We start from the raw sequence: 16,697 nt of genomic DNA on the forward strand, positions 1-16,697 counted from the left end.
GGAAAAACTGAAGAAAAACCAAATTGGGATTCTAAATGAAACTACCCCTTTTCAGCCACTGGTCATGGTCCTCTTCTAAGGGAAGAAGACTTGGTTTCATGGCAAGACAAAGGCTTAGAGCTGCCTAGCACTGCCCAAAGCTGCCAGCTGTCTTTACTCTTGACAGGTGAATTAGCAAAACCTGAACTACATACTATTTTTCCACCAACATTTTGTTATGAACTGTTTTAATTACACAGAAAAGTTGAAAGAATGGTACAATAAGCACCCATCTATCCACTACCTAGATTCTATTTTTAATACTTGCTATCTCTGCTCCCACATATTTAGCCAGCTGCCCATCTTGCATTTTACTGTATTTCAAAGTAATACTTCATGTTTCATTCTTCAGTTTGCACATCATTAACTACACCACAGTATTTGTTTATTTGTTTGGTAAAATTTGTGTAGTGAAATACAGATCTTAAGCATAGCATTCTACTTGGGTTTTTTTTTGGGGGGGAGGGGAGGATTGAACTCAGTGACACTCAACCAATGAGCCATATCCCCAACCCTATTTTATATTTTACTTTGAGACAGGGTCTCACTGAGTTGCTTAGTGCCTCGCTGTTGCTGATAGTGGCTTTGAACCTGGGATCCTTCTGCCTCAGCTTCCCAAACTGCTGGGATTACAAGTGTGTGCTGCCACACCTGGTGCATTCTATATTTGACCACTGTAACCCAAACTTCTCTCTGTCACTCCAAAAAACTCCTTCATATCCTTTCCCAGTCAATCGCCATCCCCGACACCAGAGTCAATCACTATTCTCACTTTTGTGTCATTATAGATTAGTTTTGTGTATTCCTGAACTTCACATGAATAGAATCATACAGTATGTACTCTTTTGATCTAGCTCATTTCACTCACCATAATTTATTTGTTTTAGCCAGGTAGTATGTATCAGTAATTAGTTCCTTTTTATTACTGAGTAGTATTAAAAGATAAACTAAGGCATATTAAATATCATAGAGTTTGAACAAACAGCAATTCATGAATTAGGTATATCCAAACCAAAAGTGGTTCAGGACTCTGCCACCAGGGAAATGCAAGGCTTTCTATAGGATGAACTCAGAAGCAAGGCAAAGAAAATAATTGCTGGGTTGCAAGTATATCATCATCTTATTTAGTCTATCCCATTGGGAAATCCATGCTTATAGAACAATAATTCAGTTGGCAGCTTTGGGTTGGTTGAACTTAATTTCACTTTTTAAATTAAAAATAGAGAGATTTATAATAAATAGCCCAAGTTATGTTTACTTTATGTTTGCAAATCAAGCAATCAAGGTTGTCTCCATGGTTTAACTGGTTTTGTATGCTTAGGAAATTCAGAGACTTGGTCTCCATTTTACTGAGTTTTAATATGGTGCTCCATTGAATGAATGCACCAGTTTGTTTATCCATTCTCTTCTTGATGAACACAGGGATTCTTGTAAGAGGGGATTTGAGCGTGGCCTTGACAGGTCTAAAGAGGTGGTAATTGAAAATCAGGATGAAGGTAAACATATGCTTCAGGCAGAGGGAGAGCCATGGAGAAACCTCATCTCTAGATTCCAAGACAGCAAAGTCCCTTAAAAAGGCAGGAGAAAGGTGTCTTCAGGCCCTCTCCCACAAGTCTCAAGTCCTTGCTCTGTTCTTTCACTTTTTCAAAAGCACATCTAGTTCAGGTGTGTATTTTCTCACTTGGGACTGTTGGAGTAACCTACATTGGTGATTTTTCAATGTCTGATCTCCCTCCCTATCAATCTATCATAAACGTGGTCACAAATGCTATCTGAACTGTACCTTGATGATATCAATGTCTCACCCAAATGGTCCTCACCTCACTAAGGCCAAACTCCACCTTGACCTTAAGGACATTCTGCAGATGACATTGACCAACCTTTGTGCACTTACTGCTTACCATTTGCCCTCCCTACCTATTATATATATATATATATATATATATATATATATATATATATATATATATATATATATATATATATATATATTCATAAAATATATATATATATTACCTCAGCTCTTCAAAATTCCCCAGATAGACCCAAACTTTGCCACTCCTGTGCCCTTCCTAATGCTATTCTTCCTGTCTACAATTCCTCCTTTATATCCTCCAGTCTAAATCCTACCAATTCTTCAAAATCTGACCCAAATTCCAAATTGTACCTCTTTCACCAAGTCTTCCTTCTTATCTCCCAGTACTGTTATGGCTTACAACTGTTATTCTCATTTCCTCTCCTTTAGTAACTAGGAACTTTGCACCTGAAGGTCCCAGAAAACCCAACTGATAGTAAAACAAATTGAGGTTTTTCTTACTCTATGCTTTTTTTTTTACTCTATGCTTCTTTTCTTACTCTAGGTTTCCTTCAAGGGGGCTACTACTGCTCCAGAGATCAAATCCGTGTTCACAGGGAGAAGAAGAGAGAAAAGGAACAATGTCAGGCACATGTTTCCCTTTTATTCAGAAATCAAAACTTGCCCCAAATCTTACTTCTCCCAGCAGACTCTCCTCCTACATTTCAGTGGCCAGACTGGGGAGCATGGCCACTCCTAGCTGCAAAGCAAGCTAAGAACGTGGGATACAGGGTTGCAGTGACTGACTCAGAGTCAGTCTAAACTCTAGATGCACATTTGGGATTCTTTAATGTCAGGCAGGCCTTACCCGCTACTCAGAGTCTAAATTAGCCAGTCCTGATGCAGCATCTGGGGTGATACAGCCTCCCCACACTACAAAATTAGTAATCTCTCTTAGCAAGGAGGATGGAATGAGAATACAACTAACACTATTTACTGTTTCCTACATAGCTGCCCTACCAGACTGCCAGCTGTTTCAGGACAGAACCCATCATTATTCACCTTTGTCTCCTCTCAAGATATCCAGCATCTCAAAAATGTTGTAAATTAGATTGATAAAGATATTAATATATTGATATATATTACAATATGACTTATAAAACATTTGTGTATTATCTTTAGAAACTCTTTATAATGTTACTTTAGGAGAATGAATTTCAAGGTTTGTTTTATATATATATACACATACACACACATACACACAATATATATATATATGCATATATATATATGCATATATATTATTTTAGTTATAGATGGACAAGAATGCCTCTATTTTATTTATTTATTTTTTATGCGGTGCTGAGGATTGAATCCACTGCCTCACATGTGCTAGGCAAGCTCTCTACCACTGAGCTAAAGCCCCAGCCCGAACTTCAAGTTTTAAACAATCAATTTACAAATGAACTATTTTTTTGGGGGGGAGACTTCAGTAGGAAACAATGCTCAGCTCTTTTTTTATTAAATTATATATTTATTGTAATCTGTTTTATATGACAGCAGAATATTACACATATAGAGCACAATTTTTCAAGTCATTGGTTGTGCACAAAGTATTTTCACACCACTTGTGTCTTCATACATGTTATTAGGGTAATGATGTCTAACTCATTCCACTGTCTTTCCTATCCACGTGCCCCCTCCCTTCCCCTCCCTCCCCTTTGCCCTATCTAAAGTTCCTCCATTCCTCCCATGCTCCCCCTCTTCCATTGTCATTATGAGTCAGCATCCTCATATCAAAGAAAACATTCGGCCTTTGGTTTTGGGGGATTGGCTTACTTCACTTAGCATTATATTATCCAACAAATGCCATGATTTTATTCTCTTTTAATGCTGAGTAATATTCCATTGTGTATATATAACAAAGTTTCCCTATCCATTCATCTACTGAAGGGCATCTAGGTTGGTTCCACAGTTTAGCTATTGTGAATTGTGCTGCTATAAACATTGATGTAGCTGTGTCCCTGTAGTATGCTCTTTTTAAGTCCTTTGGGTATAGACTGAGGAGTAGGATAGCTGATGAAATGGTGATTCCATTCCAAGTTTTCCATACTGTTTTCCAGATTGGCTGCACCAATTTGCAGTTCCACCAGCAGTGTATGAGTGTGTTCGTGTGTTGGTTATATTCTATGAGCAGGAGACCATACTAACTTATCCATTATTCACTGTGTACTGGGTGGCTATGTGCCCTTAGTGTAGGCCAAATACCTATAGGGTAAATACCTTCCCATACCTCTAGCCATCCTGTATCTTTCTAGGTTACCACTGAGTCCACTTTCTACACTGATAAAAAAAATTTTTTCAGACCTTCTGACACATGAATACTCATAACACACTAATCCGGTGCTTGAGAAAAAAATCCTGGTCAGAATCTAGAGCTGAAATGTCATATTTAATGTCTATCATATATTCAAGCTCCTGATAATAAATTCTATATGGCACCCACATTTGGAGTTGATTTGGCATTTCATTAATTAGTTACATTGCTATAAATTGCATTCCCAATCAATAAATTAAGCAAACTCGATGTACACCTTCTCTGCTGTATGTTAAAAGTGAAAAACTGCTATCCCCCCACTGTGTTGGTTAAGGACTCAGTAGCTGTCTTAGCAAATGGACCCCTAATCTCAATGACTTAACACAATAGCCATTTATTTATTACTCACATGAACTTCAATACAGGTGTCTCTGATCAATAAGTATCTCTTCAGCTGGTGATTCAGGGATCCAGACTCCCTCCAGCTGTGGCTTCTTTCTTCACCAATGGTTTCCAGGGTTGTTGCCAAATTAAAAGGAGAATGGAGGACCTCGTGTGGAAAGTTGGGCAGGGAGAACTGGCTGAGAAGTGACACGTACACTTTTGCTTACATTCCATTGGTCCAAACTTTGTCACATAACCTCACCAGTTGCAAGGAAACTGGGAAATAAAGCCTAGCTATGGGTCAGGAGAAAGAGGAAACAGGTTTGGTGAACAGGTAGCCAAGTTCTGCCACACATAAACAAAAATAGACATCTACCATGCTTACAGCTTGACTCCTGCTTCCTTCATTTTTCAATTTTTGAGACTTTGTTCTGGGATTAAGAGATTTAGATGGGTGGATTAGAAATGCATCTTGCTTCTAACGAAGGTCCTCCAGGTGTTTGAAAACAAAAGTCTCAAACAAGTTAACATTAACTGTTCTTTTATGGTTGTGAGAAACATAAGCAGAATTCAGGCTTTAGGGAAGAACTGTGTATTTTAGGAAAGTGATTCACTCATGGGCAGAGACTAGATATTGAATTATTTCTCTTATAAAAAATGAAACAAGTATTCCATTCTTGATACTTGAAAATAATTTTATCATAGGGAGCCTTTATTTTTAAAAGACATAAATTGGGCTTGGATTCTAGTTCTGTGTTACCTATATTTCCTTTGTCTATGTCATTATATTTAGTAAAATATAAATATATTTCTTCATGTGTGAGGTATATTCTTGTTTGACCTTTCGTCTAGAATAGGAAGCCTCTCCTTGTCCAAGAGTCCATTAGTAATAGAGATTTCTCCACCTTCTGTCCCCAAAACTTACTCCGGGGCCGGGGTATAGCTCAGGTGATAGAGTGCTCACCTAGCATGTGCAAGGCCCTGGGTTCTGTCTCCAACTCCACAGAGACATAGGCATGAAAACTTCCTCCTGAAATCTCCTTGCTCTGGAATGTGAGAGGGAAGAGTGACCATGTGACCTCAATTGCTGAAAGCCCCTGCTGGCTCTTTACACCCTACATGCTTCTGTGCACATCCCCAGGCAGCCTGACAACCCAAACATCTTTCTCACTTCCTATCTCTCTTGAATTTTGTGACACTGGGGTTAAAATTAGGAATGTGGTCAATGTGCTAAATTCAAATTCATAGAGGAGCAGAATGCAGATTCATCCAGATTGAACCTTCCTGAATTTCTAGCTCTACCTATTGGGAGTATAGGTTTGTGGTAGAACACTTTACCAGCATGTAAGAAAGCCCTGAGTTCAATCCCCAAAAACACTAAAAAAAATTAATTTTATTATTAGTTATTATGTATGACTTGTAAATAAGTGTGATTGTATTAATCAGAGTTTTCCACAGAAACCAAACCAATAATAAATAAATAAATAAATAAATAAATAAATAAATAAATAAATAAATAAATAAATAAATAAGAAGAGGTGTATTTTGAAGAATTGGTTCATTCAATTGTGAGGACTGGCAAGCCTGAAATCTAAAAGGTAGATCAACAGACTGATAGTTGGCCAGGAGTTGATGGTGCAAACTGGAGACAGAATTTCTTCCCCAGAAAACCTAAGATTTTGCTCCTAAGACCTTCAACGTATTGGATGAAGCCCACCCATATTTTGGAGGGTCCTAAATTTGAGGTCAACTGACTGTAGGTATTAACCACATCAGCAAAATACTTTCAAGCAACAGCTACATTAGTATTCTATTAAATAACTGGTATTATGGGCTAGCCACGTTAACAGAGAAAATTAAAAATAGTTTTAATTCAAGTAATTGAAAATGTAATTGTATATATGCCTCCTTGGAGTTACTCTGCTTTCATATCTGAAAACTTCTTGGAAAATGGCAACATGCTCTTAGACACGAAAGTCACATTGCAGTTCTACCAAGATGCTTTTCTTAAAGATACATCTATCAGGATACTGTGGTTTCAGTCTAAACAGAATGAGAACTATACTCTGGAGGTTTGGGGTTTATGATTGGATCTTAATTGTCACTTTTTTCCATAGTTCAGGCTTAGCTCCAAAATGAAAAATGAACTCAAATTTTAAGATCGTCACCCCTAAGCCCCTGAAATTCCGGCTCAAACAGGACATCTTGCTCTTGATTTTTATCAGTGCTTTCAGGTATTTACATCTTCTAAAAATCATCCCTCTGAAAACATTCCAATGACTGGCCTTCAGCTCTGCAAACTTTGAACAATAATGTACATTGAATGCACTTTATATCAAATTCTGTTTCTTTTCATGGCCTGTGGCTTGTGATTGATTCTGGGAAATGTTGATTGTAAGATAAGCTCTTTTCAGACTTTTCAAAAGGTGACCCCCAAGTAGGTAACATCAAGTAGAAGGATCTTTTCACAGAAGTGAGGGGGTGAACCAACCCCTCTGGGATGGCCATTGTTACTGCCCAGCATCGTGAACCTGCCCATTCAGCGCATGAAAAGCATCCCCAGCTGCCACCAGAAGGACTGGAGAGCCAGCTGCCCCCGCCTGCAGATGCGTGGGGTGGGGTGGGAGAACTTCAGAGTTTTGTATTTTAACTTTTCAACGCAAATGCTAAAGCAGGGAAGAGGGCAGGAAAACAGGCTGCAGCATGAGCCAGCCCTCAGATCCGTCCTTGAGTCATTCTAAGTGGAACAGGGTAATTGTTTCGCTGGAGACCTGCAGAACAGTTCGTGGGAAAGAACGATTTGTACCTGGCATATATTCATTAGCTGTGTGTCAAAAGGCCACGAGCAGAGAGAAACCATTGTGTATTCTTAGCACCCTCACAGCCTTGAGGTGTGGAAGTCCACGTGCTGAGTAGCCACCCGATCTCCCCAGTCTCCCTCTCCCGCTGTGTTGGGCAAGCAGGACAGCAAGTGGAGGTGGCAGGAGGGGGCCAGCACAACTCCTAGGGATTTGTATCCAAAGAAAGCAGAGAGGCTTAATCGAACAGACTCCATTAAAGGCCTATTTTAGGTTTCTTGGGACCTTCCTACTGGTCTAGCTTAAATTGAAAGGGGATTTGGTTTGCCTTGCTGGCTGTTTCTTCCCACTCACTTCACAATTACAGCTTTTCTTATTGTCATCAAAATACATTTAAAAGGTGCTTTTTTTGTTTGGCCTGGCTTTCTGTTAACATCTGTACAAAGACAATGTTTCCAGCTGTGAAACAGTGAACAGAGCTCTAAACGAGAGAGAGAGAGAGAGAGAGAGAGAGAGAGAGAGAGAGAGAGAGAGAGAGAAGGCATGGGTTTCAATCCTTCAATCCTTGGAGTTTTGTTAAAACCTTTAGTTGCAAAGAACAAACACCAGCGTCACCTTGAATGCTGGGCAGGACAGGGTGTAGAGTATAAAGAAACAAACTGGAACCTGAATGTGAATGCCTTTGGGACCACAGGGTTCCACTGGGAATCAGTTGTTGTCTCCCAATATAGTCTACGTACCCCCTTGTAACTCCAGCCTATCACCCTGAAAAAGTTTTTATCTGAGATCTCACTACTAATGCCCCATTTTTTTTCAGTTTCTTGGTTCAAATTCTTAATGTGATTGTCCCAGCGCATCTTCTTAAGTCAGGCCCTGTAATAGCCCAACAGCTGCTTGTGGAATGAAGCTTCTCCCCAGTCAATGAACTGCCTGGTCCAGAGAAGCAACCTGCTTCTCTCTCTGAATGCCATGTGGCAGGGCAGGCGCGCCAAGCCTTGGCTTCCTTAGCTTGTGATTAAGGACAAGTTTTAACCTTTCCCAGACCCCATTTCTTCAATGGTACATGATGGTAATACCTTCCCTAAATATCAATGCTATGGACTGAATGTTTATGTTCCTCCCCAACTCCTAAATTTATATGTTGAAACCCTGACCCTTAACGTGATGGTGTTTGGTCTTACAGAAGTAATTAGTTTTAGATGAAATCATGAAGGTGGGGCCCTGTGATGGGATCCACATCCTTAGAGGAGGTGATGAATGAAGCTTGCTCTCTCTCCACTTTATGAGGACATAGGAAGTAGGTGGCCACCTATCTACAAACAAGGAAAGGGCCCTCTCCACAACTTGCCCATGCTGGCACCCTGATCTCAAATTTCTAGACTCCAGAACTGTGTGAAACAAATTTCTGTTGTTTAAGCCACTCAATCTATGATACTTCACTCTGGCAGCCCAATTTAAGAAGCAGGTATTTGTTGAGTTTCTACTTCCTGGTACTATGTTCAGCAATAGGGATACAAGGGTGAATAAAATTGATCCATATCTGCAAAATGGAATCAATAGTCAAGAATTAAGTGAGCTCATGTCTGTAAAAACAGAGCCCACCTTGTACCCACAGACCCAATGTTAAGATCTCTGCAATCATTATTTCATTCATTAAGGATCTATTCAATATTCACTGCAAATCATAAACACACTAGACATCCAAAGATAAATACGACATGCTTTGTGAACTCAAGGACTCAAAATTTATTTAAAGTACCAAAATTTAAGCAAATGGCTTTGGTGAGAAAGTTAACAGGAAGAGTATAAGATTTAGAAATGAGACAGTCACTTTGGCTGAGGAAGTTTGAGAAAGGCTTTCCAGAGTAGACAACATCTAAGCTGATCTTTGAAGCATGAGGAAGAGGTTTTTGATGCTTAAGTAGTGGAAGAAGAACTATGCATAGAACTATGCATAGAACAAGCAAAGAAAATGACATGCAACCCTTGGAAATTGGAGAGATTACAGTTAACTCCAAGAAATGTAAACCCACTAGAATTGCTGGAACATAAAGTTTAAGGAGGAATATGTGAAAAATGAAGCTAGAAAAGTAGTAGAAGCCAAATTTCCTGTAGAATCTTGAACTTCTTGCTAAGCAGTTTCAATTTTATCCTGTGTTCCATGGGGAGTCACGAAAGAATTTCAGAGAGGTGAATTAATCTCAATAGTCAATCTGAATAATCTCAGATTTTTCTTTTTAGAAAAAGAACACTGAGGGACGGAGCAAGAAGAAGGGCAAGACCATAAGTAGTGGCAGTCAAGAGAGAACTGTAACAACATCAAGGAGAGAAGATGGGGACCTGAAATAATGGGGCCACAGTGGGGAGGGGGAGGAGGGGAGCAGCCCCAGCCAGGTTTTAGAACTTTTTAATTGTGGAAGTGAGGAAAAGAAAGAATAAGAAGCTGACTCCCAGGTTTCTGGCTTGAGAGACTGGGGAAGAGAGGGTTGTTGAACCCCAGAAAAGGAGATTAGGAAAGAAAGAGGCAGGGAGGTTAGAACTCCCATTTGTACAGATGGTATCTGAGGTGTGTCCAGAATTGGCAGAGACGCTGTGGTTCTGCAGCTGGATGGTAGGCCCATGCTCAGTGGAGGATGCTGAGCTGGAATCCAGGTGTGGAGCTGTCAGAATGCAGAGGCATCTGAGACTGGGGCAAGAGAAAGTGGGTTTGAGAGTGAAAGGATCCATGGCGGGGTGTATGGGGGGCACCCCTAGGTGCAGGGGTGAGGATGTGGGGATAGTTAAGGGAGGCTCACTCACTGAAATAGAAAGGCAAAAAACCGACATCCCTAAACTAGCTACTCACTCCCATCCTGCCACTTAGGTGTGTGCTTTGACAGGGACTGAATAAAATCATTATTTTCTGACAAAGATTCATGGTGTTAGACAAGAATTTGTCTGGCCGAGGTTTAAGATAAAATACAGTTTCAAAGTTCCGGAGGCGTGTGTGTGTTCACATGTGTGTAATGGTTGTAGGGTTACAGGTTCTGGGGAAAGTTCAGTCATGAATGGTCTTTCTTGTGTTCCACGGGGTTCTGGTCCAGTCTGGAACTCTCATTGCTCTGCCCTATAATTTACTTGGCTATCTCCATTGTGGACATAGGCAATGCATTAAGGAGCATCGTTCTAGAAAGGATTTAAGGCATGGATAGACTGATCAGCTGAAATGGAAGACTTTAAAAAGCAGAGACTGACGTTGCACAGAGAGGAGGTGAAGGACACAGAGGACCCCAGAGCCCCACTGCCTTGGAGAGGAAGCAAGAAGGAAGCAGTTGGGAGGGGGCCCAGCTCACTGCGTAGGTGAAGAGGGATGAAGGCATTTGTGGAAGAAGAGGTAGGTCATGTGTGAAGTCCCCATGAATATAGAGAAATGGAGAAAGGCTCCCTGAGGACGGGGGAATACACATGTTTAAAGAATGTGAGCTTCGGGGCTGGCAGTAATATGAAATAGAGTTGGTCAAACACCATAGATAGATACAGGACAGGCCAACAGGGTGTAACAGAGATCTTGTACATCTGTCAAGGTATGTACATTTGGGAATGAAAGTGAAGGACAAAATGTGAACTGGTGAGTTGCTCAATGATGGAGCCCTTGCCTATGTGGGAGGTCCTGGGTTCAGTCTTCAGCACTGAAAAAAAACATTGTGACTGACAAAAATCTCTGTATTTTAGTCTTTCAGTGGAAAAGGACCCAAAGTCATTGTTTCTTCTGTAATAAATACAGAATAATTCACAGGCAATACTATGACAATACATATGACTGTGGTTTTGGCAGGAGAGATAGTTTTTTTTAAATTTCAGTTTCCACAATATATTTAAAAAGTAATGAAAAATGAAGAAAGAAAAGGAGCACAAGTGGGCATAAGATATGACTAAACAGTTATCACAGAAAAAGACCTTTAAACATATGATAAGTGGCTCAACATCACTAGAAACAAGAGAAACTGCTCTATAAGACTGAAAAGCTTAGCTGAGCATAGTGGCACATGCCTGTAACCCCAGCAGCTTGGGAGGCTGAGGCAGGAGAATCATGAGTTCAAAGCCAGCCTCAGCAATGGTGAGGCACTAAGCACCTCAGTGAGACCCTCTATCTAAATAAAATGCAAAAAAAGGGCTGGGGATGTGGCTCAGTGGTTGAGTGCCCCTGAGTTCAATCCCTGGTATCCACCCCCCAAATATGTTTAGTAACAGAAACAGAAGAATTAATACTATAAATTTTCATTTGTATAAAGCTCATGAATACACTACATTAATACATGATATTAGAAGCCAAGAAAGAGGTTGCATTCAGGGGAAGAGAACAGGGCTATTCAATTAATGAAAATTCAGAGTCAAACTTCAGATTTGTGTATGTTTGTTTTTAAAATGTTTTTATTGTAGTATAACATTGGTAGTGATCTATAGAAAGTGTAGTAACCTTAAAATACACAATTAGATGCACTTATATATGCACCCTGTAACCACTACTCCGATGAAGACATAAAACAGCACTTCAAAAGTTTCTATGATACCCCTTCCCAGTCAACACAAACCCCCAACCACTACACATACATATAATCATTATTCTGACTTCTATCACACTGGATTAATTTCTAGTGGTCTGTTAGTCCATTGTAGGAATAGAGCATATTATGTGTATCTGTTCCCTGTGGGTGGCTAGTTGGGCTCTTTCCAGTTTTGAATTAGGGACACTCCCTGCACACGTGATTCATTCAGTAGACACTCTTTTCTCTTTGGTGATAAACCTCAGAGGAGGACAACGTAAGATAAATTGCTGAGTCATTGGGAAGCAGATGGTAACTTTAGTAGTTAATGTCAAATAGTTTTCTAAAATGGTTGTACCAACCACAAAAAAATGAGAGTTTTAATATTTCTATAACCTCAAAATTCTTGGATTTGTCATCTTTTAAATTCTAGCCCTTTCGATGGGTGTATATGTCATTGTGGTTTTAATTTGTATTTCTCTTATAATTAATGATGCAGAGCATCTTCTCATAAGTTTATTAGCTAATTGGATATCTTTTTTGTGAGGTGCCTGTTAATTTTTTGCTCATATTTTTTTTAAACTTGGGTTGTCTTTTTAAAAATGGATTTGTGAGGAATTCTGTATGTTTCCTGGATATCTGGGAACTTTATCAAATATAAGCACTGAAGCTATTGTCTCAATCTAGAACTTTCTTTTTACGATCTTAATTGTATCTCTGATCTTCTGATGAACAAATATTTTATATTTTAGTGAAATATAATTTGTCTTTTTTCTTTCTTTAGTTGCTATGTTTTTTGTTTCCTGTTTATAAATATTTGATTCTGAGCTAAGGGTGTGGCCCAATGATAGAGCACTTGCCTAGAATTATAAGGTCCTCAGTTCAATTCCCAGCACCACACACACACACACACACACACACACACACACACACACACAACACACACACACACACACACACATACACAAAATGCTTCCCTAAATCAGGAAGACTTGTTCCAACACTTTCTTTTAGAAATTTTATTATTCTACCTTATATATGTAGGCCTGTGATCTACCTTAAATTAATTTTTGTATGTAGTGTGACATAGGGGTCAAGTTTTTAAATTTTTTTTTAGTTGTAGATGGGCTCAATACCTTTATTTTATTTAATTTTTTATTAATATGTGGTGCTGATAATCAAACCCAGTACCTCACATGTGGTAGGCAAGCAAGCACTCTACCGCTGAGCCACAATCCCAACCACTCAAGTATTTTTCTTTTTTAAATAGAAATATCTCCCTGCACCAGGACTATTGAAAAATACATGTTTCTGCCTTTGGTTTGCAGTGGTGTTTTGTCTCATGTCAAGTAACTGTATATGTTTGGACCTGTACATAGACTCTGGTTACACTGATCACTTTGTCCTTGAAACAACATGGCCTTGATGATTCTAACTTTATAGTAAATCTTGAAATCTTATGGTATGTGTTCTCAAAATTTGTTCTTCTTCACATTGTCTTGCCTATTCTAGGTTCTTTGCAGTGCCACATAAATTTGAATTATTTTGTCAGTTCCCACAAAAATACCTCTGGGGATTTCAATTGAATCTAGACATTTGTGGGGTGGGGGATGTACTGGGGATGGAACCCAAGGGGAGCTCAACTACTGAGCTACAGATATAGCCTTTTTTATTTTTTATTCTGAGACAAAGTCTCACTAAATTGCCCAGGATGGCCTCAAACTTGCAATCTTCCTGCTTCACTCTACTGAGTAGCGGGGATTATAGGAGTGCGCCACCAGATCCAGTTTAGACATTATTTTTTGACAGTTAATAGCTCTATTTATTTGACTTTGTAATTTCTCTCATCAATATTTTATGGTTTTCAGTTTAAGAGAGGTCTTATACATCTTTAGTTAGGTCTATTTTGTGGGAATTTAGAACTTTTTGATAGTATTATCATTGCTTTTTTAAATTTCATTTTTGCTCATTGTTGGTAACATAGAAATCATTTTTGCATAATGACTTTGTATAAAGAGACCTTGATAGATTCATTAATACTAAATTTATGGATTCTTTTGGGTTTTCTTTGTAAACAATCATGTTATTTGTAAGTTTAGACAGTTTACTTTCTTCTTTTCTAAAGTTCAGATCTATTTTCTTTTTCTTGCTTATAATGCTTGCTACAATATCTAGTATATATGACATATTGTTCTGTATATATGAATGACATACTGAAAAAATATTTTAACTTCATGACAACTGAGCTAGAATAAAATGACATAACCAAATATAATACATGAAGCCTGATTGGACCTTAGTTCTAAAAAATTTACACAAGTCTTGTTTTTACAATTGGAGAAATGTGAATATCATCTGAATATTAAATGATTGAAATTATTAAATGATTGAAATGGTTGAGCATAGTGATACATACTACTCTTAGAAGATGAATGTTATTTTGAGGGAAATGATAATAACAATATTTTTTTCCATAAGATCAATTCTTCTTATTTATTTTTTCTCTTTATTGTTGCATTATAATCACACATAACTATGTGATTTCTTGTTACATATTCATACACACACTCAACATAAGGGTATAAGTTGGCCAATTTCATTCACCAGTAGCTGCCCATTATCTTCCATGGTACCCGTCCTCTACTCTACTGGTCTCCCTTCTATTTTTATAATATCCTGCCCCACCTGTTTTTCTCTTCTCCCTATAGCTTCCACATATTAGAGAAAACATACAACCATTTGACTTTCTGAGTTTGTCTTATTTTACTTAGTATGCTATTCTTTAATTCCTTCCATTTACCAAAAAGTGTCATAATTTCATTCTTATTTGGCTGAATAAAACTCCATTGTGTATATGTGCCACTTTTAGTTTTTCCATTCATCCATTGATGGACATCTAGGCTGGTTCCATAGTTTGGCTATTGTAAATTGAGATGCTATAAACATGGAATTGCAAGTATTGTCATATAACACTGACTTTAATTCTTTGGTAAATACCAAAGAGTGGTATAATTGGGTCATATGGTGATTCCATTCCTAATCTTTTGAGGAAACTCATACTGATTTCCAAAGTGGTTGTAGTAATTTACAATCCCACACCAGTGTAAAAATGTTTTCTTCCCTCCACATTCTCACCAGCATTTATTATTATTTGTATACTTGATGCCTGCCATTCTAACTAGAGTGAGAAGAAATCTTAGTGTAGTTTTGATTTGCATTTTCCGAACTGTTCAAGATGTTGAGCATTTAAAAAAATATATTTAAATTTTTGCTGATATATTTAAATATATTTAATATATTTAAAATTGCTGGCCATTTGTACTTCTTCTTTTGAGAGCTGTCTGTTCAGTTTGTCCATTTATTGGTTGGATCATTTGTTTTGGGAGTGTTTAGTTTTCTGAGTTCTTTATATGTTCAGGATATTAATCCTCTGTCAGAACAGTAGCTAGTGAAGATTTTTTCCCCATTGGTCTGTCTTCTCCTCATGCTCTCATTTCCTTTGCTGTATAGAAGCTTTTAAATTTGATGTCATCCCATTTATTAATTCTTGGTATTATTCCCTGAGCTTTAGGAGTCCTATTGAGGAAATCATAGCTTGCATGTTTGTGTTGGAGTATTGACCCTACATTTTGTTTTAGGAGTTGCAAAATTTCTCTTCTAATGTCCAGGTCTTTGATTCATTTTGAAATGACTTGTATGCAGGTGAGAGGAAGGGATCTAGTCTCATTCTTCTACATACAGATAGCCAGTTTTCACAGAACTATTTGTTTCAAAAGCTGTCTTTTCTCTGAAGTATGTTTTTGGTACCTTTGTCATGATAAGTATTTTTAGATAGTTCAGCAAAAGGGTGTGTGTGTGTATGTGTGTATGCACATGTGCACGTGTATGTGTATGTGTGTGTGTGTGTGTGTGCGTGTACAAAGAGAAAGAGACATGAGGAGAGAAAGAAGACATGCAAAATGCTAACAATTCTTGACTCTAAATGAAGAATTGTCACATGGTACCCCCTAACATGTAAACATTTTGTAATAATTTTAAAAAGAAAAATGAAAATAAATAAACGGAGAATTATGATTCACAGGCTTGGAGAGGTTCTCATGATCATATTCTCTCATGTTTGTCCTGCTATGTGACCCTCTTCCCTTGTGTGTACATGGGATCTGTAACTTGCTTCTGAACAGTAATATAAGGAAGACAGAATGTACATGATTATGTGTACATGATTATGTTCCTCGGTACATAAGACTGTACCCTCTGTCCTTGTGGAGACTTTTCGATTTTGAGGAAGAAAGAGGCCATGTAGGGGAATTCTACAAGGCAAGAAACCACTATAGCCTACAGCTGCTGAGGGCAGATTGCAGTTGACAGCCAGTAAGAAATTGAAGCCCTTAGTTTACAGACACAGAGAATTCTGCCAACTACCTAAGTGAGTTTAGAAGTGAATCTTTTCCCAGTGTAGCCTCAGAAGAGATCAAAAACCTGCCTGACACTGTGTGCAGTCTTATGAGACTCTATGAACCCAGCTATGCCATGCCCAGGATCCTGACTCACAGAAACCTTGCAATAATAAATATGTGTTGTTTCAAGCTGCTAAGTTTATGGTAATATTGTTTTAATATTAATTTAAAGTTAATATGAAATGTGATGACTAATTTTACATGTTGATTTGACTGAGCCACTGGGGTGCTGAACTTCTTGTTAAGCATTCTTGTTTTATTTATTTTTTATGTGGTGCTGAAGATCCAACCCAGTGCCTCACACAAATGAGGCAAGTGCTCTACCACTGAGCCACAATCCCAGCCCTTGTTAAGCATTCTTCTAGGTGTTTCTGCAAGAGTGTT

The sequence above is a fragment of the Ictidomys tridecemlineatus genome, unplaced genomic scaffold (genome assembly GCF_052094955.1).
Source record: "Ictidomys tridecemlineatus isolate mIctTri1 unplaced genomic scaffold, mIctTri1.hap1 Scaffold_50, whole genome shotgun sequence".
NCBI classification, from domain to species: Eukaryota; Metazoa; Chordata; class Mammalia; order Rodentia; family Sciuridae; genus Ictidomys; species Ictidomys tridecemlineatus.